The following is a 27,416-nucleotide window of genomic DNA, read 5'->3' as shown; positions in this document are numbered from 1 at the left end:
AATAGAGAAAAACATTCAAAAGCACGTAGACTTTACGAGCGGCAATCAAAAATCAACAAATCGAAGATTAAAGCTAATCACTGCCGCCAATGAAATGTTTATAAAAATACACCTTTATACGAATTTGATTAGTGCATTGAAGTTTAATTCAATAAACTCGGTGAAAGCAAAATAAACAGTTATGATTAACGATGGTAAAACGACTTGTACAGTAGGCTTAATACCACATCCAAATAAAGTACATAACTAAGTTAGATACAACTAAATTTGAACATTATAACAAAGATATTAGGTTTAAATTTGAAAGTGATATGCTGGCGTTTACGTCATTTGATCTGAGCACTCACAATAAGCATAATGAAGACGTTACGTGCCCGCGTGTGATTGACAAGTTAAAAGCTATTGGCGTAAAATACATCCGAATTGTTAGTCGTGTATATAAATAAAACCGTGTCGTTAATCGGGGTGACGTAAAACTATGACATTGAAAAACATGGGTTAAGAATCTCTCTTAAATTACAAACTGATCAGTAAGTATCTGGTGACCCTAGACGGTGAAAACGCTAGAGCCTAAAAAGAAGTTAACTCAGTAAAGGTCTATTCTCTAGTTTAAGACCTAGACCGTATTTGTCAGGGAGTACAGATGACAGGAGTAAATTCTACTTAGGGATAGTGATCGATCAAATTAACGATGAAATGGGAGCGCATACATGGGACGTCGTCGACAATGTAAGCATGGATGCACTTCACACTATGATCTGCTGTTCTTCGTATCTGATGTTGTCAGACGAAGCCGTCAAACGGACGGTGGAAATAAGCCGTTCTAAATTGTGTTCGAATGAAGAACGACGGACCAGCGGCTTGACATGTCTCAGTTATTTTAATTCAAAACAATGTATTATTACATAAACAGGTCAATATATCGTTACCTAAACGCCTGTCAGCCTGGAGCTTTACTAAAGCCAAAGTACATAATGGTTGGTATAATATGACTAATGCCAAAATATTTAACGCCTTGTATTTGGCTTTTGTGGACAAAAAGGAATTCGCAATAAACAATACAAAATACAATAAACGCGAAATTACATTTGTTAAGACATGTTTAATATTTGACAATTAAAATATACAAATATATTAAAATATATATATATTTTATATATATTTTAATACTTATATATATTTTAATATTTACTTATAATTAGGGGTGAACTGAAAACCAGCGCTGTGACAGCCAGTCTGTAACACAGCAAATGCCGAGTCCATCCCTTTTGTCACACTATTGTTTGCATAATTTGGATAGACTTAAGAAATTATGTTAATTTAATTGTTGCTGCTCTTCTATTCAACGTACTTTGTATTCTTGTATGTTTGTGACAATAAATAATTATTATTCTTTATTATTCTTATTAAATGAATTATGCCTACCTATAACATTATCGCGTTGGTAACAATACATATGTTTCGCTTTTGACTCATCTGTATATACGTAAATTAATGAATTGTTATACGGTGAGTCATTTTAAGCCACAATGATATGTTCTTTAGTCCATACTAATAATTGACTAATCATAAACCTTAACGTAACTACATAAAGCACATTGATGATAAGTTAAGACTAATGCTGATAGTTCAAGGAAAACTGATTATGCGAGATGACTGGATATTGTAATGACAAATGTATTCTAAGGTAGACCGAAGTTAATTTCCAGTATGTTATTCGTCTTCCAAAGATCCAGTCACCAAGACCACAACACCAGGCGTGTGTGAACTGAACTGTATGAATAACATATTTTGATGAGACCTCATCGGATGATCAGCGCTGGAAATCGCCAGCATCATGCTGAGATGAGAATTTCGTGGCACTTTCTGCATCATGTTTGTGCTTATGAATAAATTATTTATATTATATTCTATTTGTATAAATAAAAGTGTGAGTAACATTCTGTTTTTACTGATTTGTATGTAAACTACAGCCATCTGACCTCGCAACTGATATGACTAGAGCGAAAACTAGAGCGTATTGGGATTAGGCCGGTTTCCTCACGATGTTTTTCTATTGATGCCAATCATATTTAAATAAAAGTGACGAACACACATAGGTACAGTCAGCTACAGAGATAGTGGGTTCTCCTGCAAATGTCTATACGTGGATGTCAATCATCCTCTATTTACTTTTTGGATTTTTTTTCGATTAGTTACCTTGAATCGAGCTATACTTCCAGAAGTCCAAGTTTCTAGCCATTATTTTAACACTTAACGACCACATTGATAAAAAACAAACTGGTTGTAAGCAAAAACGTTTTCAACACAACATTTCTCATGAGTACCCGATGATCGAGGCCATCGACCCGACGCAGATCAAATAGATTTGAACCTGCGACCTCAGCGTCCGGGGGGGTTAAGCTTCTTGAAAGCACCTACAAAAACTCTTAATGAATTTGTGGTCGTTTTTTATTAAAAATTTAGTTTAAGTGTGCTTATCCGAGCATATGTAAATTATTTTATACGTCTGCGGTTTACTTTTAATGTACTGTACATGAGGAACGTTAAAAGAAATTTGAAAAACCCTAACCACATGAAGATACCTAGTAATATGTCACTCAAACTGAGACGAATCATACCTATGGTTAAATTTTCGTTGGCGGGTCGAGAAGCAGAGCATGATAAAAAAAGCATATACACACAAAAAGCATTTTGGTTATGTGCGAAATGCGTGGAAGGGAGGGGGAAGTAAGACTCGCGATCGATAGGGTAAAAATTGAAACTTTGGGAAGTAGGTACACATTTTCTATAGTCTATTTCACAACTTAGTACCAAGTCATCCTGTAAGTCGCAGGCACCACGAAAAAGCCAATATTTTATGTTTTCGTGAATCGTAAATACCAACTTTTTTTCCATGATATAAATAAATTACAGTACAAATTTGCCTAAGCCAAAATTATAAGAATTCATATCACGATCGTCAATACGTATTGGCAGCAAATATTTATTTCGTCGCTTGATTGAGTAAAATGACTTATTTAATAGAATAGAATAGAACAATTTTTATTCGTAAACACAAACAAGACACATTATATTACATAATATAACAAAAACAAAGAAAGTATAAAGTGCCACGAAATAGCCAAATTATTTTTTCAAAACTAACGCACTCCAAAAAATTAGGATGATTTATATGTTGAACTTTGTACCGTGAGTCAAGCGCGGACGCCACATTTCCAAGAACGGATGCCACAATCGCCTTTACACTTGGTCTATTACCAGCTAATTTTATCATCCAACAGCAAATACATATTTTCTGTTAAGGATGACTGACTACTGACGAGTAAAAATCTTTTTTTAATAGCCAATGAACATTAAGCCCAAATTTTGTACCCACTAACACAGCCAAATAAATTAGCATGAATTGCGTGTCGAGACATCAAATGCACTTGGTATGTACGTTCGAACTTTATACCTACCGTGAGTCAGCACTTCCAGGAACGGACGCCCCAATCGTCTTTACACCTGTTCTATTACCAGCTAATTTTATTATCTTTATCGATATAGTTCGTGTCATCCACGATGACGCGCAGATCTGTCAAATCTAACCTTTAATAACATGGCAATACGAGTGAAGGCACGCGTGGTCGTGAATGAAACGATCTGTAACCCACTTTTGGTAAAGATTTAAGATGAATGTTCGGTTAATTTATTACATTGCTTACGCTTCTTTGAAAAAGCTAGACATAATTCCATTTTTGCTGTTCTAAGTATAATTAACAGAAGCAGCTCGATTCGGGCAACCAATGTCACTTTGACGTTAGAAATATCGTAGATAGATCTTATTGTGGATCACAGCGTCAATTTTGACATGTCGTTCAGTTAAAAGATCTTTCCAAGATCTTAAACGTATCTTAATCATTCTTCGAACCAGGCCGAAAGTCATTCAATAGTTCAAACAAAATAAACAGCAACTGACAATTTAAGAATATAAATGTTACACAACGTCATTATGATAATTGGGCCAAGTCTAAGCTAATCCTTGAAATTATTTAGGCAACAAAGCGTGCCACACAATTAATTGACTTAATATTAGTGACATATCAGCCTCGCATGATGTACGCATATGTACGTTAATATCCGTCCATCGTCCGTCCATCTGTCGTCCGTCCCACGGGATGACACTAAATAGCACACATTAATCAGCCATGATAAAAGATGGCGGAAATAGATAGATCATGTGTCGTATTAGCCAGAGACATGTGCGAAACATGTCCGGATACAAATAGACTGGAAAAATGATACGTGCTATAACCCTCGACAGTTTGATGTCGTTGATGAAACGGGTGTTTCAAAATTGTCGTTAGATTTGATTACAATGGAATACATGATTCATATTTAAATAAATAAATAAATATTATATGACCTTCTTACACAGATTGACTAAGTCCCACGGTAAGCTCAAGAAGGCTTATATTGTGGGCACTCAGATAAAGATATATATAATACACAAATACATAGAAAAACACCCAAGTCTCAGTAACAAATATCTGTGCTCGTCACACAAACAAATGTCCTCACCGGGATTCGAACCCAGGACCATCGGCTTCATATTAGACAGGGTCACTGTCACTCGTGGTGAATGTTATCATTGATCCCAGTGCGCCCTCACAAACGGCAAAGAGGGTGAAACGCCGGAGTGGGTTTAGTTAGTGGGTAGGGCCAAATTCTCCCCCCTCACCCCTCTTGCCAAGAGATGGGAAAGGAGTGACGAGTCCCACACACCGTGCGTAAATGCATTCCCACTCCGTCAGAAAAAAAAAGGATCACTATCACTACCCACTAGGCCAGACCGGGCGTCAAGCGCCGGTGATGTATTTGAATGAACATATAAGAAACGACAACTTTACTATCCTACATAAAGCCCGTCACAGACGGAGCGATAATATATAAATATACCGTGAGATACCGAAATATATCTTATAGTATTAATAGCTAAGCACCACACACGACAACGATACCAAAATATCGCTGTCAGTCTAGTCTAGTACCTACATTGTGAGAGAAACGAAATATACTAAAATATACCATAATATACCGAGCTATCTATATATAGCAAGGTATCTTAAGATGTCTTGCTGTAAGATATCTTTTGGTATATCATCTCTCCGTCTGTGACGGGCTTAATTAGGGCTACTTTTTTGAACATACGATTAAATAAAACCTTTAGATGGGGGCGTAAAGCCAGAAAATTAGAAGAAAACAAAGATATCACGAAGGATGCGACGGAAGATATGGCCTCGTATAGTATAAGTAGGCTTAATTTCGCCCCTTCTTAAAATGTGTAAAAAAATCAATATAAAATTTTCCGTATTGAGAATTTCAAAAATCGCATGTGACTTCTCTGAACTGAGATTTGACAAAACAAATCAGGAAATTGTAATGAATATGTCAGTGACATATTTATTATTAGCCGTTACTACATCTGAGGTTTACATACCGGCGTTATAAAGGGGCCACTGGACTGTCCAGCGCTTTACTTAACAAAAGTCGTATTGTATTAGTAAATTACACTTCAGATACGTCCTTCTGATAAATAAAGACAGTTGAACGGCCATAAAACAATTGCGTAGGTCTCGAGACGTCCTTGCCACGGTTTAGGTCACCGTGTGAATCAGACATGCGCCTAATATGTAGATATGTTGGTTTAATGATCAACTTTTCGTTAAGGAGTTCTAATATTGGTGACCACTGATCAAGGTAGTGAAACTGATCAGGGGGCCTACCCCGGATGAAAATCGTTGATAGAAATTTGCCAACCGAAATTTAAATAATGTATGGAAATAGTAATGTGACTTTTCGTAGGATTGTCTATTCTTTTTTACTTTGTGGTGCACAATAAATAATATTCACTTGCGGCCCGATTCGAAGAATGAGATACGATAACGATAAGTTCTGAATTAGATAAGTTCTCATTTAGATAATCGTTTGTATGTCGTGTAATTGACAGAAGCAGCTCGATTCGGGCAACCTATGTCACTTTGACGTTAGAAATATCGTAGATAGATCTTATTGGGATCACAGCGGAATCGAAATAAACGTCAATTATGACATGTCGTTTAGTTATCGATCTTTTAAAGATCTTTCCAAGATCTTAAGCGTGTCTTAATCATTCTTCGAATCGGGCCGTGGCCGTTTAATTTTATGTACTTACATAAATAATTCACATGTTTGGATTGAAATCTGAAACAAACCAAAAAAAGATTAGAATTAATTAAGTATATCCAGGCAGGCTGATTTGTATCAGCATCAATATTAGCGGATCAAGTAACGCAACAAAAGTATATGCTACCCTAGAATACTTTCCCAAATAGACTATTATCTCTATGCATTTATAAGTATCACAGTAGATAGTATTTCTCTACACATAGAGAGATATCTGTTTTTGTTAAGCTATAAGAAGCTGTTGAGATGGTTTGGACGTGGAAAGAATGAGTGAAAGCAGGCTAACAGACAGTTTACAAGAAAATAGTAGAAGTGGGAGCTAGAAGGGGTTGACTTCGGTAGACTTTCTCTGATCAAATCGGGAAAATCCTGACGAAGGGCCAGGTCAAGAGCCCCCTAAACCAACGAGCGTGTATGGGGAATGTTATAAAAGTGAAGGAAGCGAAAGAGGTATGTCAGGAATAGTCAGGATCGTAGCAAGTGGAAATCCGTGGTCTCTGCCTACACCTCCGGGAAATAGGCGTGATTATATGTAAGTATAAGACGCATAATCTGATCTGCTACTTTTCATGCTGACAGTAATAAATCACTAATTTTCAAAAAGCGGCATATATCTTATTTTAACCTCACACCTGCTCAGTTTCCGTCGCTCCAACAAGACATTTCCCTCGGATTAATATAGCAGTATCATAATAGATCACTCAAAAAAGTTGGCAGTGCTTCAGCGAGTGTAATGAACTATAGCCCTTGAACTTGTCTTGGTCATTCAACACGTGCCGATTAATGCAATTTAAGTCCTGATTGTAGTCCGATTAGGTTTATAATTGTGATGTGCTGGGTTGTTGTTTGTGACAGTTTCGTTTTGAGGTGATGGAGCGATTGTGACAAGGAAGGAAGCACTTCCTCGGCTCGGACACGATCGTCTGTTGTTTATGAGCAGCATACCTAATTGATTATTACATAATATGCGTCGCTATGAATTATTCGTAGTCTTCTGGACGGATGATGTGATGATGACATATGTTACATAGTTGAAGGAATAAAAAGGCATTATTGTTTGGTAATTTACTGAATCTACCTAATACAGTCGGGTGCACTAACGTAAGTAAATTATTTACTTAAGTTGGGGTACTTACTGTACTAACCTACTTACTTGTAGGGCAAGTGATGTAACGAATGCTTATTATTTAGATAACGTTGCAAATGCAGACATTTGGACGAGGCAAGCTACGAGTATTATAATGAAACAATTCATACATATTTTAAGAGAAATCCCAAGTAAAACGCTAACATTACAGTAACAAGAACCTTTTTCTAGAGAAAGGCGTGTTCACGTATATAAATCTGAACGTGACAAGACAAGCGTTTGATTATGCGGCTGAGCGGTGGGCCGGGGAGATCCCGCATAAATACAAGTGGGACAAATGGGTTCGGACAGTAGGAGTATGTGAGGGTGGTCCTTACATGTTGATGGGCTACATCTGTCTGTCTGGATTTATTGCGTGAATTTTACAGTTTCAAAAACAACAACAGATTGATTAAAAATAATGGAAAAGTAGAATTTATCTAAAATAAAATTTTCATGCATTTTCGATCGGTTATTGTCATACAAAAACTCTGAAAAACGGTAATGGAGTGGATATAAAACCCTTGGGTCATTTTTTTCTCGTATGAAGATCAAAAGGCCTCGTGATTCTGAGTAGGAAAAACATAAAAAAGTCCAAATAAAAAAGGGTATTGTCTAACTTTAAATGGCCCATTTTGGCTTCGGCCCCTAAAATCCTGCGAATCTCATCAAGGGCGATGCTAAGGGCTCTACGCCTCAATTAATTCAACAAATCAGCAACCAGTTTATACGCAGAAATGATTAACAACTGCTTAATGCCCTTTTACGCTAGTCTATAAATTATAATCTTTATCTTTCACACTTAGTCAGTCTGATGAGTAAGATCGAGAGGGCGCGTGTTGGAATAGTTGGATACTGAGTCTGATTTGAGCATTGCGTAGGCCCGACCGGCCTTGAACTGTGATGTACTGTATGTTGGCACAAGACAGTGGCTATACTGGGCCGCTTTACATTTGCACCGCTTGTGGTTTGGAGATCCGTAGGGGAAACAGTGGACTCATGGTGGCCTGTTGGTGATCCATCTTGGATATATTCCTCTTTCCTCTTCTTCGACTCTTGTCAATCTTGTGCTCGACTTATCGCGTCCCGTCCTGTGTCGTCGGATGACGTCCACCCAGCGCTGCGGTGGTCTACCGCTCCCTTGGGTGTTCGCTCTGGGCCTCCATTCAAGGATTCGTCATGATGATATGCTAGTAAACTGAAAATAGTAGTCATAAAAAGTGGCAGATATGCATGGGTCAAATTTGTGGTAGTGAAGGCAAAAACAGACTTCGAGAAAAAGGGAAAGTTTTCTAACCTAAAGACGGAAATTAAGTAACAAGCCACCAGAACGCCAGCTACTTAGAGCTTCCTGAGACGCCTGATTCTAGTAATTAAGATAATATTGCAAACCAACTAGAGGCGGTTTCTTGCTTTCACAACTGCATTTTTCCCGTCATCTCCATCAACACGACAACTACGAGTATAATTGTACTAATCTTCCCTCGTCTATTTCATCCCTTATTTGCATACTGCACCCATTATTGAAAATTTCCTGTCACTCCACCCCTAAACACTTGAAGAATGATTGGCATCAGTCAGCCATCATCGACTCCATTCCTCATTTTGATTCGGCACTTAGAACCCTCGTGAATCCTCTGTGCCGCCATTTTTTCCTGCGGTATATTATTTTTGGCAATGAGACGGTAGGGGTGAATAAATTCTACAACATGTTTAGAATAGCCAGCACTTTATTGCCGTCATGAAAAATGCTTGCATCAATCAGTTTGGTTCCTCGGATTAATGGGAATCACGTGTTTGGCTATTTAAATATATTTTTATGCGGAAACAGTGGGTTGTGTCAGAGATACAAGCGTATATCAAAGTGACTTCATGGCTGACAACCACTTGTCAAAATTATTAATCAATGACGGTGTATGGCCTTTCGAACAATCTTAATATGCTTCTTTATGAATAACGAAATTCTGAACCGGAGGTACCTATTTACTTAGACTCGCGACGACGATGAATGTTTTAGCAAGCCATGACAAACAATATATCATGCGATTAACGTACCTATAACAAATTAAAATTCGTATTTGTCAAAGATATCATCAATGTTTTCAACAAATTACATCACAATAGGTCCACCAGCCTCCTAGCCTTGTCGGTAGTTTCCCTGCTTACGAAGCGGAAGGTCCCGGGTTCGAATCCTGGTAAGGGCATTTGGGTATTTATCACAGATATTTATTTGTTCCAAAGTTTTGGATGTGTTTTATGTATTAAAGCACTAATCTTTATCAATCTATTGTTAAACCATTACCGCATATGACCCAATTTCACGTGTTAGGCTAAATCGAAGTAATCAAACCACAGTTTTTCACTCAACTAACTATATTTGAAACACTTGTTTACACCTCGGAATCCAAGCACCGAATGCCGCTCGGACTTGTTATCGGTTACCAGTTCAAAACTCGATCAACCCACTTTGTTTCAATAAAAGAGCACGAATAGGAACTGGCAACCAATCCCAAGTCAATAACATTACTTTACTTTCATTAGCAGTATTAACTATTGTACAATATATAAATGAATATTGAATATGAGTATGTAGTATTTCTAAATTAGTATAACAATATTTATAATTAATTAGGTACATTCATTATTTAATATGTTTATAAAGTATATATTTAAACCTTGGACAACATTTTAGTTCCATATTTTCACACTAGGGGAACCCACTCGAGTTTCATTTAGTCAAAATATGACTATTAATAAACATAAGCTTACAGATTCGTCCATCCTGACAAATCATGTCACGACCTCGTGTAAGTCCCCATGTGTGATAAAATGTTTCCAATCAATAAAACATGACCATCTCTTAATTAATTAACGGATTGTCTCATTCATCTGATTAATTATACAATATCTCATGAACTATTATTAAGTTTCAATAGTGAATCCTCTCTTTCCCATGTATTTGCATTACATACAATTTAAGTAACCCTGTGTATTAATTTATTCTCCAATTCATTATACTACTATAAAAATCCTTTATTTTTATAATATCTTACTAGCCAAAAATTTTAAGACTTCCAAAAATTATTTATTAATAACATAATAAATATATACCTTGATAACATATACCATCAATTACTCCAATATCTCATCACATAATATTTAACCACACCTTCCAAAAATAACCTTTAATCATTCCTTTGAAAACCAATTAACATCCTTCCATCATTTCTCTGAAATAAAAAAAAAGGTTAACATCCTTCCATTATCTCTCTGAAAAAAAAAAGGTTAACATCCTTCCATTATTTCTCTGAAAAAAAAAGATTAACATCCTTCCATTATCTCTCTGAAAAAAAAAAAGATTAACATCCTTCCATTATCTCTCTGAAAAAAAAAGATTAACATCCTTCCAATAACCATTTTAAATTATATTTAATCATCCTTCTATCCGTGACACTATTTTCGTGGCTTTTATCTCATTTTACAGCTGTTTATTATTAGTATTTTTTTTACTCTTGGATCATGATTCCTAAATTCCGCCTACCTCTAATATATCATCCGTTATATCTATGGCTGTGTTACTACTGTTACTAACATCATCCTCTTCCATTTCTTCTGAGCTCGTGTCATCTTCTGACCTTTTGAAATGTAACCACGGGTGTATCTTTTCTACTGGATATACACCCCTGTAGATAGCCTTCCCTTTACGCCTCGTAATCTGAGTATCTTCTACTGAATATCTGTCGTTACACATTACCCCAACAATTTTGTACGGACCTAAACATTTTGATATTAGCTTCTTACTCTTTCCCGGGGCGAAAACATTCAGTCAGTGTGACCGATCAACGAGCATTTATTGCATTTTTTTATAGGCTTAGGACACTTTGACAAGGGGTCCCCACCTTCTCTGCAATTATAGCAACGTATATTAGTACGAGTATTATCCTTACTTGTACTTCCTGCAGTAGTATTAGGCTTGATCTCCCGAATCTTTTTACTTGAATGATTAAAGTATCTAACGGGCCCTGTTTTTGCATTACGTAAATATGCCAAAAGCTTATCCGTATCTGTGAACTGTGCTGCCAGGCTGACGCAACTAGGAACAAAATAAGTTTTGTATGGAACTTGTTTCGCAAATCTTTGCCAACGAAGAAAAATAAAACGTCAGTGCTATTTATTCTGTCAAGTTTACATCAAGTCAACTGTCAGCCTAATTGTTTTGTTTGTTATGAAGGCTTCAATGTTTTGTTCTGGTATTTCGTGCATTTTCTTTATTATTTAGTGAAAATATCGATAATAGTGAACCGTGATCGGAGTAAAGAACGACTTTGTTACAATGCCACCGAGAAAACGGTTTACTAAGTGTGAAATATGTGGCAAGCGAGCCACTCGAGAAAATCACGAAAAAAAAAAGGGATTTTATGGCGAAATTTCCCTTGGATAAAGACCGGTACGTATTGCTTTAGATACTTTTTACCTTATTTTGGTGCAGCAGGCTTTAAACACATCGAAAATTTGATATTTTATGTTTTTTTTTGTTGTGAACTAGGGATGTACTAAAACTATCGATAATTGTATGTTTATTTATATATCAGTGTAAGTAATTAAATAAAATTATGTGAAATTTCCTGGGAACTTCATGCAATATGACACAAAATTAATTCGTCGAAGATTTTCAGTGGAAAATTATCTATCATCTATGCATTAATGGTCATTATTTAACATATTTTTTTTTTTTTAATCTAGTAATTATTTAATATATTAATCTGAAATGTAAGTAAATTAATCTCTCTTTTTGTTAATCAATAAAAAATATTATACGACATTAGTACACAAATTGACTTAATCCCATAGGAAGCTCAATAAGTCATGTGTTGTGGGTACTTAGACAACGATATATACATATAAATACATAAAAAACACACATGACTCAGGAACAAATACGCATGGTCATCACATAAATAAATGCCCGTACCAGGATTTGAACCTGGGACCATCGACTTCATAGGCAGGGTTACTGCCCAGTAGGCCAGACCGGTTCTCATGATAAACAATATTAATACATAAAAAGTTAGAGCATTGATAAAGGGTTGTTGATAATTGGATGCCAAAAAAACATGATTTATAGATGCATATTAGCGCTAAATAATAGTTAACACTTGGAATATAAACTGTACATAACCAAGGCTGTATGTTTTCAGATGCAGGCAGTTGGTCAAATTTGTTGGGAACAAAGACCTGATACATCTTCCCATAGAAAAGTTGCATTTATTGAAACATGTATCTGCAGATCATTTTGAAAATAGTGCTTTTAATAAAAATAAAATAGTGAAGGATTTTATAATTACATTCTGAGTGTAACGAGGTATTCTAAAATAGAATCCTAGCGTAGTGAGAGATTTCAAGTGTTAACGCCTAAGGGTGGTACTATTTTTGCTACCACGTGATAAATTTACATACTGCTTTTTACATCACCTATGAGGAAATTATTATGGTACAAATAAAAAATAAATAAATTAAATTAATTTATTTAATGTTAATTAAATTAAATAATTTAACCTAAGAAGTATGCAAAAAGAGGAAAAAAAGTGATCCCTCCTACAAGTGCTACTTTGATCCTTCCTAGTGGTGAAGAACAACAAGGTGTTCTTAAAAAAATCGGGTCCACTTTAAGCTCGACCACGTATTAGTCCACTCATAGAACTATCCACTATATAAGATACAACTTAAATGTGGACTCGATCCTAACTTGATTTAGAGTACAAAATTTGTAGACAAGAGTCTATATTTCAACCCTTCCCATTTTATCGATATCGATAAGAAACGCAAGCGTGTAGCGTACTACACTATTTAAATTGCTTACGTTGGTACTATGGTTCTTTGACAGTTCTTTGTCGTACATTTTGGTAATGATTTGCGAAACAAACTGATTCCACTCGCTAGTATGGAAGTCCCGTCTCTTAAAACGTAGTGATTATATGCTCTTTGTGTGCTGCCTCTGCTCCAAGACGCACCGACCTATCGTCTATACCATATAAGATACATTCAACCGCCCTTTTCCCTACTATGTCACAACGATTTAATAAGGCAACTTTTTCGTAGTAATATTCTTCGAGTGACTCTCCAAACTTAGCCTGCTTAGCCAACATGTCTGTTAACATTTGTCCATAATTTTCTTCTGAAGGAAAGGCAGATTTAAGTTTGGCTTGCCACTCGGACCATGAATATAACAAAGTTGGTAGACCCTCGTACCATTTTTTTTTTTTTTTGCGACGCCCACCAACTTTGGTAAGGCATAATGTATTATTTGACGTTCTGACCATTCATACAACTGGGCACATTCATTAACCTTTGTTAACCAGTTTCTAATAGTTTGGTTTTTTTTAATGAAGGGTCAAATTCTGGCACTACGTTAACGTTTGAAAAAGTTTCCTTATTAGGTACCCCTACGAGAGGATCCAAGATTGTCTAACAGCTTTGTAAATTGAGACAAAAACTCACGTGATGTGTCCTCGGTAGTTGAAGATTGCTGTTGTCGAGGGGACACCCTGAATCCGCTTCGTCGTCGCGATGGTTCTCTGGATCGGTCATGGCGTCGTAGTGGTTCCCTGGATCTACTGCGAAGCCGTGGTTCCCGTTGATCGGCGTTGTTTCCGCTTCCTCGTTCATTAGCAAAGGCACGGCTCCGACTTCGATTACGACTCCGGCGTAAATGGAAGCGTGACCTCGTTGATGGTGAACGTTGGCGCCGTACCCTCCGTGGTGAAGGACTCCGCAGCACTCGTCTTCGTGGAGTCCGTTGTATGCTACGCCCGCGACCACCGTCGAGACTTGAGTTTTCATCGGCTGCTTCAGCTTGGGCCTCAGCCGGTAGTGCCTGATCGTCGTCATTCATTTGTAACTGTAACCAAAATACGCGAGGACATGATATGTTCATAACAATCTATATTTTACTTTATTTTACATTTTACTTTACATTTTATTTTACTTTACATTTGACTCTACATTTGACTACTTTACATTTGACTCTACATCCGACTCTACTTTACATCTGACTCTACTTTACATCTGACTCTACTTTACATCTGACTCTACTTTACATCTGACTCTACTTTACATCTGACTCTACTTTACATCTGACTCTACTTTACATCTAACTCTACTTTACATCTGACTCTACTTTACATCTGACTCTACTTTACATCTGACTCTATTTTACATCTGACTCTACTTTACACTTGACTCTACATCTGACTCTACTTTACATCTGACTCTACTTTACATCTGACCCTACTTTACATCTGACTCTACTTTACATCTGACCCTACTTTACATTTGACTACTTTGCTTTGCTTTACTGAAAACACTTCTTATGTTAACATTATCAATAATTAGAGAAAACAAAATGAAGCGCTAAACTCATGTTACAATAACATAATAATAATAGTAAAGTAAATTAAGTAATCTGGTCTGAATTATATCTTAAAATATACACTAATACGAGGCACAAGTCTATATTGACTTTCAAATAATCAGTCATCACTCATCACTTTCCTTGTAACTGTAATTTTTTTTTTTTTTTTTTTACAGTGGAATTGAAGGTTACAATTTCTACAATAATCATTTTGATACTGCATTCAGATTTAATTACAATAAATATTCAATTAATAATGTAATCACCACCCCCCATAAGCAGTAGCGGTAATTAATTGTTAATAGAAATCGAACGAAATTACTAACTATAAAACTTTAAAACAAGATTAATATGGAACGTTGCTAGCCGCGTATATATGGCAAGAAAATGTACCTAAAAGTCCTGATTTACTCTCACGCGCTGCGTCGCGTTGCATGTGGTAAAACTGCAGGCGCTTATGTTTGTGGCCTATTTCCAACAGTATTAATTGTAAAGTAAAACATGCTAATATATTGAAATAAAAGTAACACGTACCGTTAAATTGATCCCACTTCTGAATATGTTAAACCATTACCGCATATGACCCAATTTCACGTGTTAGGCTAAATCGAAGTAATCAAACCAGTTTTTCACTCAACTAACTATATTTGAAACACTTGTTTACACCTCGGAATCCAAGCACCGAATGCCGCTCGGACTTGTTATCGGTTACCAGTTCAAAACTCGATCAACCCACTTTGTTTCAATAAAAGAGCACGAATAGGAACTGGCAACCAATCCCAAGTCAATAACATTACTTTATTTTCATTAGCAGTATTAACTATTGTACAATATATAAATGAATATTGAATATGAGTATGTAGTATTTCTAAATTAGTATAACAATATTTATAATTAATTAGGTACATTCATTATTTAATATGTTTATAAAGTATATATTTAAACCTTGGACAACATTTTAGTTCCATATTTTCACACTAGGGGAACCCACTCGAGTTTCATTTAGTCAAAATATGACTATTAATAAACATAAGCTTACACTATATATGTCGTTGTCGGGTGACAGAAAGATATGGAAGGAAAAGACATGCTACGCCGACCCCAAATGAATGGGATAAGGGCAAGCGAATGATGATGATATGTCGTTGTCTAGTGCCTATTCAGAACACAAGCCTTATTGAGCTTACTGTGGGACTGGGTTGATTTCTGTAAGATTGCCAAATTTGAAAATAAAGTTTTAAAATAAAGACTTAAGTCCTCCACATCCATATATGGTTATATATAGCCGACAACGAGGTCACTTATGCTAAACATGTTTACCAGCCATGTCCTAAATAAATATTCATAATTTATTTACAGCGTGTAAATTTTCCCGCATTAACCTACTTAACTTATATTATACTTATTCGCACGTTATATGTGAACAGACGTAATCAGGGCGCTCGTCCCACGCGTTAACTGAACTGTCCTATCCTCTTTCATCTCAGGAACCTTTTGGATTTGCTTAAATAGAAAATGATCTCACGTTTCACATCGTATACAGGGAAAATGATCGACGTTTTTATACAACATAGCTTACACATTGTTACGTCAGAAATTTAGCAGACTTTTAGTGGCAATCTATTTGGTTTAAAGGAATCAATACTGTTAATTTTAAAGGAAGATAGATGGTTGATTAAAATCCATATCCCAGTTATTAGGTAACTGAAATCAATAGTTTGTACTGATATTAGTCATTTATTACCTCTAACTCAACTAATATGTCTATATATATATTTACTTTAAAGTACGATTCTCACCAAATGGGCGGAGCGCATTTCACATTCGTACGGCTGCAAGCCGATCGGCTCCTCGCGGTCGCGGACGGCTCCGGACCGACTCTATTGTTTCTGCTATACATAATCTATAGGCACATTGAAAATGCGCTCCGGCGCAGCACGACTCCAGGCGGTCGGTGGGAATCGTAAGTACATCTCTGCCACCAAATTGCTGTGAGAAATGCGAGTTTATAGATGTGTATATAATCATTACGGTCATGAAGCTTTCATAAATATCGTCATTGTTACATACATATATAACATAGTCTACTTACTAAAACTAGGTACAACCCTTTTGTCTTAATCGCAGTCGGGTAGAAAGAATCTTAGAAAAGCTATGGTTGATACATTTATAACAAAATTATTTATTGTTAAAATGTATATTTGATATATTTTTTTTTAAATAAAAAAGTATTATAAACGGTTGACCCGTTGGCATTTAGCATAATCCGATACGAATGACCAGCCTTGAACTCCGGCAGCCGATAATTTAGTGCCAAGGCTGCAGTGAAAATAACTTCTACGTCTACGTATATACCAGAGGCGGGGCATGTATATACATTTATAAACCACCGGCTAGCCTATTTCGACTATTTTAATTCATTTTCAGGATAGTGCAAAGCGAGACATGTAGTCCGTCCGGATCGATTCCACCGAATGGGGAAAAGATCACTGGAAGAAGACCCTGGGTGAAGGAGTAGTTGTATACCATGAAGCGTGGTTTAACCTTCTCACTAGGAGAGATTCCACCTTCGTAATCAGGCATGTTTTTTCTGCCAGCTATGCAGTCGCGGCTGCCTCGGACTTACTAATCATTTGCGTAAGTGCCGCGCTCTGATGGATGCTGCTTAATCAATCATATTATTGATGTTACAGGTCAATGATTAATGTTACATTGTGATGGCAACTAAAGCACTTTACCTACGGCAGCGTTGAAGCCACGTCTTTGTCAATATCCTTGATTCCTCGTGGCCGTTGTTGCCGCATTGCTTTCGCGAAAATATTTACTCATTTTACGGATTGACAGTGATACCGCCCTCGTAATTGTGACTGCTTGTGGCGTAGCTTTTTACTTAGGTACTGAAGAAGCGTTAGCGCTTCTATCTTCGTCACTTAGATGGTTGGCTGTTCTCAGCTGTGCGTTTCTCCAGGAACTTCCTGCCTTGCTAAACCGTATTTCCGGACCGATACGTTCGTATCTTCAAACCTTCAAGACAAGAGCGTGCTCCCGTCATAAACTCCGGCAACGTGCTTGCAACCCTTTTGGTGTTGCGGGTGTCCATGGGCGACGACAATTGCTTACCATCAGGCGATTCGTCTGCTCCTATATCTTATATCCAAATGTAACCTTTAAACACTTTATATTACTTCCCTCACACATTTCCTGAATGTATTTAGGGGTGTCTATTTACTCTGTGCTACACTATTTAATTGTGACATTAATTGCCAGAGGTCCAAAGTTTGTGGACAACGAGGGAAAATGAATCTTCGTACAGTCAAATAATTCAATTTCAGTACCATTTCGTACCTTGTTGCAGTGACAATCAATATTAAAGTCGCTAGGAACCTCATACTATTCCTGTTATGGGAAGTAAGTACCTACATCCGCCCCAAGCGCTGGTGGCATAGAGGAAAGAGCATGCGACTTGCAATCCGGAAGTCGCGGGTTCAAACCCTGGCTTGTACCAATGAGTTTTTCGGAACTTATGTGCGACGTATCATTTGATATTTACCAATCGCTTTTCGGTGAAGGAAAACATCGTGAGGAAACCGGACTTATCCCAATAAGGGCTAGTTTACCCTCTTGGTTGGAAGGTCGGATGGCAGTCGCTTTTTTTCTTCGGCTTAGTTGCCAGCGGACCCCAGGCTCCCATGAGCCGTGGCAAAAATTCCGGGACAACGCAAGGAACAAGAAGAACCTCATACCTACTATTGTCCCTGTGACTAGGTACGAAATGGTACTGAAATTTAATTCCTTGAATGATGTTTTCTCGGGGATCAAATTTCTATATCAATACCAAAGTCATGAGACTCAAATTCGTACGTAAAATGGGAACTTTAATGCGAACTAGTTTGACATCGCGACTGACCTTGGCGCCGGCCGGCCTTGACCGCCGCCCACGCTCGTCATAAAGCTCGGGGGCGGATGTACTTCCCGAACATAAAAGGCATGACGGGAATGGATGTCAAAAAATGGTACTACGCCTTTTAGGGTGCCTCGTGCCGGGCGAAAGTTACCTACTCGTAAATATAAAGGATCACCAACACGATGCCGGCTGTAAACACTCGTCGAGAGCATAGAGGAACAATTTGACAGAGGCCGCGCCACTGGCGACCAGCTGTAACACTGCGATGGCGGACGGTTTTAATGTTTGCATGTCACGAATGTATACCTAGGCGGATTGAGTACATTTTCTCTAGTCTAGTACGAACACCTTTCTATCTCGGTGATAAGGTTTAATTTAGTATGGCAAAAAAGTGAAAGCGCCCTCCACTTTAGGTACAACTGCGTGGATTAATATCGTATTTACGAAAAATAACGTGATAATTGATTAACTTATCTATGAAAATTGATCTTGTCTATTTTTTTTAATTCGATCGGTATAATTTTTTACAACAGCGTATTTAATTTTTTCTTCGAACAATGAATGCAGTGACATCTCAATTTGACTGACGGCAGATTGGTGGATGAGGCCATAGAGATAACTGTCAATGTGTGTGTGTGTCACGCGTAAATATTAGAAAATTGGGGGATGATGGAATCCTAGTTGTGTTTTAGCGAAACTAAGTCCTTAGTATTCTAGGTCCGTGGTAGAGAGCTTGAGAGTCTCGGCACCGCTCCGATTCGACTAGACGAGGAAGAGCGAGCCCACACACACACAGACAGCAGGGAGCAGTCAGTACACACTTGTTCTTGGCCTGTCTCGGGGTGTCTCAACGTGTGTACAGCCTGCATGATACTTTTAGAGTTGCGAGCGTCCATAGGCTGCGGTGCCCATTTTATTCAGCAGCAAAGTTAAAATAAACATAGGTACGATTTGACTTGTAAAATGCTATGCCGCGAACAGTCACAATCAATACAAATGATTATTTTACTGTTGACTGTACTTTTCTGAATTTGGGCCCTCAGTGATTTTGTATGGTTTCTATTACGATTCATGTTGTCTGGTGTATACGTGTGCATGTACCTAAGATACCTAAGGTTGTCTGAATCTGCTGACATGCGACTTTTTTGTAACTTATTATTATTAAACACACAGCAGCCATTTTAATTACGAGAATCACTATTGAAACACTTCTCTCTAGATTATTATCATACGTAAGATTAATGAAAAAGCAACCAAGTGGCTCACTTTAAGAACTTTCAGTATTACCCCAGTTGTTAGTAGCTGGTTCCGCGGCTATATCTACTAATATACATTCTCGAAACCTTCACACGAGTAAATTCAAGGCTCATTTATACATCGTGTTATTCACGATGACGCGTGTCTAGACTCCTATTGTCATATTGTTAAAGGTTAGATTTGACAAATCTGCGCGTCATCGTGGATGACGCGAACTATAGATAGTATAATGATATAATGATCGATCGACTGAGGGTTGGTACTTGGTTGTATCTCGGTAGTGTAATGTGTATTTAACGCGTCTTTCCTAAACCATGGAGAAATAAGTACCAAAGCTTAAAGTGCTAACTTAATACATACAAAAATAAAAACTCATTTATAACTAGTGGCTCTGTGAGCTGTAGACCTCGCGTTAAGATTCATAAGCTTAAAAAAGTTAAAAACATAAAATACTACTACTTTTTCCACCATTTGGAAAATTTCTAAAAAAATTAAACGACAGAAGATTTCTATTTAACTAGTGTACCTGCTCACAAATTTTCACGACAATCGGTTGAGGAGAACCTGTAGAGGAGTGCTTCCGGACATACGAAAGCAGATTGCCTAACGTTTAGGTCACTAAGTTTAAAAGTTAATAATAGATGATCAAACGAACTTCTTGAAGTGAAGTTCGATCACTATTATTTGAATCGCTTCATTCGAACCATACCTCTCATACTACTTATTATTATTTATTAAGTAAGTTAACTGATGTAAATATGGAGTGAGCACACTAAGTTTACTTTTACTTAAGTAAGTAATTAAGTAGAAACTTACGGCGCACCATCGTTTGCCTCAATGAGACATTCACACATTTATATACATTATTAGCAAGCAATCATGTATACATTTTAAGGCCTCCGGACATCGGAGCAAGGCAGGACATTCCAAAAAATCTACGCAGCTCGGATGAGTCACGTCCTAACACCGAACGGACGATACGTGACTGTATGTTAATGGATCTCTGCACAGCATAGCGAATTAGTTTCATTCATTCGGAGTGGACTTTTGGACTTTTTCAAGTTCCTAGTTGTAAAGCTAGAATATAATACTGGAAACGTACTTTCTTAACGATTGTGGCAAATAAGTGTACGGCGCGTCTTATAGTAAGCGAACAGTGTAACATATATTTCGGTAGCTGCAGAGTTATTTCCAACGCGTTGCGCGTCGCGTTGGAATAAATGGAAATTCCGCGTGTTTTATCAATGAACATATACTTCCGTTTAAAATTTAGCTGATCAGATCCCTCGGCTATATCACCAACTATTTTATACTAAAATTCTACGGCTATAGTATGCGGGGTAACGATATACAGCTGAAAAATAAAAATTACATGTTTTTTTGTTAGATTTTTTCCCGCGAGCCAACTTAATGTTTTGGTTGGAGTCTGTCCATGCAAACTACAGTCTAGTTTCCATCTGATTTTATTCAATATATTTGCCCTTGATTAAAACGCGTAAAAATTAAAAACTAAGCCCATCTCTTGAGCTTGTTTGTTTTTTTTTTTTTTTTTTTCATTTATTTTTCAAAGGCACATATACATAATCAATTTTAAAGTTACTCGCCAAACTGCTTATGCGGTTTGTTGGCGAGACAGCGCTCATTTTTTACATTTTTATGCACCTAAAAAGGTACCGTACTTAACCCCTTACCGCATATGCAACCTATATACTCGTATATGGCTGATATAATCTTCTACTCTATTGACAGCTATTTGAGTTCAAATTTAAAACTATATTTTTTTATGACACGTTAAGGGATTAAGTTGCTATCATTCTATGCTTACATGCCCTAAATTATACAAGTACATAATTTTACAAGAAGATAGACTATGCAAAAACAACAAGTCTAATAATAATAATAATACACGGTAGCTGAGGTCAAGGTAAATTATCTAAAAGTATTTTTTTTAATTTGTTCTTTACTTCCATTATGCTATATTTATTTTCCTCTCTTAACCATTCTATATCATTATATATGTATATTGTGTAACATCAATTAAAAAAATATCTCTTGTTCTAGATATTTCCACTTTTCTTCTTTTACTTTCAGTGAGTTTCACCTATATCGTGGACTCGGCGTCGCACTAAATATATCTATTCTCCAGGAGCTCGAGGTTAAACAAAGACTTTCTGCAATCGTTCACTCTCGCATCCTTAGCTACTACGGTCACGTTACGCGCAGGGAAGACGAATGAAGAGGCTTGTTATTCAGGGCAGAATGGATAGTACAAGACCGAGATTGCACCCCTCAATGCAATGGACCAAGTGAAGGTTTTCACCGGGTCACCCTTAAATTTGTGCGTGCATGCAATAAACTTAATAAAAAATGAGTTTCACCTCGACATTTTCATGAAAGATAGTTGCAGTGTTAGTGTTGTACCCGGATGCGTCCGCAATTAGTACGGTTAGTACCAGCTTGCTTAGTCGTACAGTTAGCAACCGCTTCCTAGGTCAACCGTGATTTTGCACTTATTCCGTTATCAGGGTTGCCACGCGCCTTAAGTATTTATGAGACAGATGTTTTAATAGTAAAGACGCGATTATCTGCCGAACGAAACCGAAACCGTAGGTTCGGTTTTGGTCTAGTTTCGGCCGAAACATAATTTGTATACCGAAACCAAACCGAAAAATTCGGTTGGACATTACCACAAAATCAATCTTGTAAAGTTTCGGTGCAGCCGAAAGGTTGGACAGTTTATTAGCCGAAGCCGAAACTTCGGTCGAACACTATTAGATATAAAGCTGAGAATAGGTATATGATATCGTATAGAAAAACATATTAGAGAATCGTATAGACAAACAATATATTTTCTTTGGTTCCGTTAGTTTCAAACGAGCATTCGTAGGCTAAGACAAACTGGAGCCCTGGTGGCCTAGCTGTAAGAGCGTGCGACGTTTAATCCAGAGGTCGCGGGAGGAACCGGATAATCCCAATAAGGCCTAGTTTACTCTCTGGGTTGGAAGGTCAGATGGGAGTTGTTTTCGTAAAAACTAGTTCCTAAGCCAATTCTTCGGATTAGTTGCCAGCGGACCTCAGGCTCCCATGAGCCGTGGCAAAAATTCCGGGACAACGCGAGGAAGAAGAAGATTCGTAGTAGGCTAGACAAATGTACCTATACGAAACTGTGGGACTAGGTCGATCTGTGTAAATTTGTCCTATAATATTATTCATTTATCTACAAATAAATACATTTTCCGAGTAATCGGCAACCCTGCTGGCGCTGGCGTTTTCTTTTTGCCGGTCGTATCTCCAATATCAATCGCGGGTCGTCATCCTTTGCTTACACGTGCCGCGGCACAACAAAACAACAGCTTAAACACATCGAGTAAGTGAACGTTACGGCATACACCACGGACATTAGACTCCGCATTATGGAGCATCATTAGGCTAATTCTAGTTTGCAGATTGCAACATCAAGTAAGGCGCTGTATGTGACACGCCTGCGTCACGATGCCCCGGCTGCTGAAGTGGTCGAATATGTACGCCAAACCTGCTAGCCTGACTTCAACTATGGAGTTGCGCGCTACAACTCCACAGCCAAATAAAGGATTTATCTATCTATCTTTGCTTACACGTTCCGCGGCACAAAAACAGCTTAAACACATCGAGTAAGTGAACGTTACGGCATACACTAGCATAATGGAACATCATTAGGGCGCTTTTGCACAACAAAAGATCTCAGTGGGACCAGCGAGGGAAAATATGTATAGACGAATCTCTCAATTCATTTCTGACATTGACACATATCGCTGAAAGTTATTCCTTCTCCATAAGTATACCCCGCCTGCAGCTTTGAATATTACCCAATATTTCCCGCTATTAAAAAAAGTTGTGACTGGCCAACAAATGATATGATTGACTAAAATGAAATTCTATGAGTATGTCAAATCTTTTGCGCGTCATTACAATTTTTGACGTTGTCAACATCTGCGCAGTACAGATGAGTCACTCGCGGCACAATTTCCTTGGGGTCATTTTTGAGCTCTGTCCAAACGATTAACGATTATAATAAGAAGTACAATAACAATTTTGTCCGCGTAGGAGTCATTACAATCTCCGCTACTTTACGCTACAAGGCGGAGATAAGCGGAGATGAGAGGAGACGTACAGGAATCAACCAATGGCATAGGTTGTCTTCTCCGCTCCGCTAGATTACACTCAACCAATAGCATTGGTTGTCTTAGTAGTAGAAAGGCCACCTTAAATCCCCATTTCACACCTTTGTATACTTCAACCCATTCTATCTAGGTAAACCCTCTCTACACCACTGATAAAAAGAATATCTTTATTGGTACATCTTAGTAAAAGATAAAACTTAAGGAAAATCTACTTTGCGTTAACTCGTAATCATCAAAGCTCGGTGTGCTCAACAGACCGAAGTGATTCAGGCAAACTGCCGCTATGCTGCTAATTCGCAATTCGTAAGTCAGACCTCATATTAAGATCAAGTTCTAGAAACAAGGAGCTGAATACCAGCTAAGAGTCTTTGCCTCCAACCAACTCATAAATTGAACATTTTATTCGTCATGGTCTAGTGGGCAAGTGATCCGAGTCTAAAATACATTCAAGTAAGTGAATAGGTGTGTTACAATTAATAACATGCGTTAGGTGTCAACGGATCACGACCGTGGTTCTAAAACGCTTATAACACTTAATTGATTTACTAAAAATCGATCTTATTCGGTAAATTATAAGGTTTATTTCCACTTTATTTGAATGTAGTAAGTTCGTTCGGTTAGTTACTAAGTCGGTGTTATTTGTTAAATTGCTAATTTATGTTATTTTTCATAACTGTTGATACTAATTAATCGTCGAATTCATTGGTATTTTAACTAATTTAATGAGGCCAGTTTATAATTGCTGTTTCTTATAGAACAGGTAATCGTAATAGTTAATGAGCTTAAACTAGTATTGTTATTATGCCCTTAATCAGCAGCTGCTTTAGTTTTTATAATAGTTCTAATAAAACAGCTCAAAGCAAAAATAAAATACCTACGCAATTGAGTGTGTAATTTCTGTAACATGACAGCTCAATTAAACTGATCGTTAATCCGAAATTAATTATAAATTCAACTTGCGGAACATAACGGAAATAAGTACCTATATCTGATGGTGATTGTACTTTAGCCAATTAAGATATTTAGTAACGTAATGAATCTAAATGAGCGTTCGTAGAACGACCATAATCAGAAACACCGAACTGCGCTCCAAAACCGGCACAGTGGATGCGGGCATGAAGCTTAAGAGGATACAATCATATTAGTCGTCATTTTCAGTTTTGAATGATTCACGGTTAGTTTCACTAGACTTAAATCGACCGGGATGTGGACCGTGGTTACCTTTTGTATTGTTTTTGAGCCACCCGCTAGCTCCAGCTAGGCAGCTACCCGTGAACAAGATGCATGTAACTGCGTCGAAATATTGGGAGCTCAAAAACAATACAACTGGTAATCACGGTCCCTATCCCATTCGTCATTTTTCCATACAAACGTTCTTGACGTTTTCCTCTGAATTTTGGCACTAGATATTTTTTTATATGAGTTCAATATTACCAGTATCTGTGCCCGTTTTGATTTTTTTGATATTCTTGTTTTTACAAGAAGTCGGTTACTTCAAACAGCGCTAAAAACGGCTAAATATTTATAAAGTAATATAATGATGCGCGTTCGATATAGCAACAGGTGGGTCAATGTACGAAATTCCTCGTATTACGCGACCTTTCTTTAAGACGAAATTTGCTTCCGACTTACTGAAAGACGTGTACCGTAAACTTGCTTAACGCTGCCTACGATGCCAAACATTGCATTGGTATGGTCATCTTTCTCAAGTTATTGGGATTTAGGAAGATTTTCTCATATCTATAGGAGAGAAACAGCATGGTAGGCAAAGTTTATACTTGGGTACCCCCCAAGCCAATCAGACACTAGGAGCGCTGTTGGGCATGGAGAAACAAGGCGTGAGCTTGTGAAGACCACTCGAGTACCCAGGACACAACTACATCCTTATTACCTCAATGAAAGAATTTTAAATTTTAATCAATAAGAGATTCACACTCAAATAAGTTTATTTTTTATTGATACAAGCATTGACTGTACTTTTCTTTCAAGAAGAAACTAATACTCACCGTGACAATTCTAACAAACACAAACATAATAGTTGCGTAGTTTTATCACATAGTTCCTAAGGCCACCTTCTGTGTCCAATATCAGATTAGCTCAATAATACTATAATATTGCATTGTCAAGTATGTCAAGATTGTATGGTTTCAGCTCAATCAAATAATGGAAAGCGGGTCTGATTTAGCTTGCAAGATTTGACCCAAACAATTACAAACAAACAATGCAAGTTAAATAAAAGCTTGCAAAAATACACACATTACATTAGTGATGAGATAGCTTTACTCCCTCAAGGGCCCATTTGAAACTCAGACAATTCAGGACATAAAACTATCATAAACCGGCCGTTATGAGGGAAATGGCCAGATAAGCTACAAATTTCACATAATCCTGCACTAACGTGCGAAGTGCCCTTAGTGCGGGTCGTAATTTTAAACACTATAAGGGCAAGTGCCCCTAAAATATTATTATAGTCGTTAAATTTCAGTTGGAGAACGGAGTGAAAGTGGTTGTTTAGTGGTCCCAAAATTATCCTAAAAATTATATTAAGGTTTATCATATCAGCTCAAATATTGCCACTGCTGATCAAAGGCCTCGATTGATGGTTCGTATCTTGAACATATTGTTGTTTCACCATTAAGCCATATCAAGCCAGTAACAATCCTAAGATCTTAACATCAGATAAGCAATACAACATCTATAACATCTTCCTTAGCCAAATATGGAGAGGCGTAGATGGTTGTCAGTCAACTGTGCGTTTCTCCAGAAACTTCCTGCCTCGCACAACTAAACTGTGACACGATTTAAAATAAATTACATCACACCATGCACGAAATAAAGCACCAGAAAAATATTACAAAACCTAGGTTACAGTTATTTAAGACACAATTCATATTTAATATATCCGAAAGAACTATAAATTTTGAAAAAAGAAACTAATTTGGCTGGTCAGTCAACTACCCTATTGTTGCCCGTGGTATTTCCGGACCGTTCGGACCTTTACCTTCAATAAAAGTGTGTACCTACTCCCATATTATAGGCCGGCAATATGGTTTTAAGGGTGGCCATGTCCATCAGGCGATTCGTCGGCTCGTCTGCCTCCTGTACCACAAAAAAACGATGCGATAAGTTGTGGTATAAATACATGATCAGAAAGGGATCCGTTTCTCCACATGCGTCTATTTCCATCTTAATCGCTCTTGTAAAACTTGTGACAGTGAAAGACAGAGCAAAGTGATACTGATAATCGTACTAAATAATAAACGTCACAACACAAAGATAGAATAGCTAGGAAGCCAAAGCAAAGAGGAAACGTTGTAATGACTAATGATTCGCAAAAACATGATACACTTG

At 37.4% G+C, this 27,416-nt stretch overlaps 1 protein-coding gene across 4 annotated transcripts in view; it reads right to left on the bottom strand.

Annotated features, from left to right (window-relative positions):
- Window positions 1–27,416, bottom strand: part of LOC133523809 (mitochondrial cardiolipin hydrolase-like) — a 267,377-nt gene that overhangs the window by 60,778 nt on the left and 179,183 nt on the right. For 3 of the 4 annotated variants that reach the window (XR_009800282.1, XM_061859548.1, XM_061859547.1), the window contains one exon: window positions 6,197–6,225. The exons of the other annotated variant lie outside the window; for it this stretch is intronic. The gene's annotated coding sequence lies outside the window, so the exon portion shown is untranslated. The remainder of the gene's footprint in view (window positions 1–6,196; window positions 6,226–27,416) is intronic. 4 annotated transcript variants of the gene reach the window in all.

The sequence above is a fragment of the Cydia pomonella genome, chromosome 12, assembly GCF_033807575.1.
Source record: "Cydia pomonella isolate Wapato2018A chromosome 12, ilCydPomo1, whole genome shotgun sequence".
NCBI lineage: Eukaryota > Metazoa > Arthropoda > Insecta > Lepidoptera > Tortricidae > Cydia > Cydia pomonella.
This window is presented reverse-complemented; position numbering and strand designations above follow the sequence as displayed.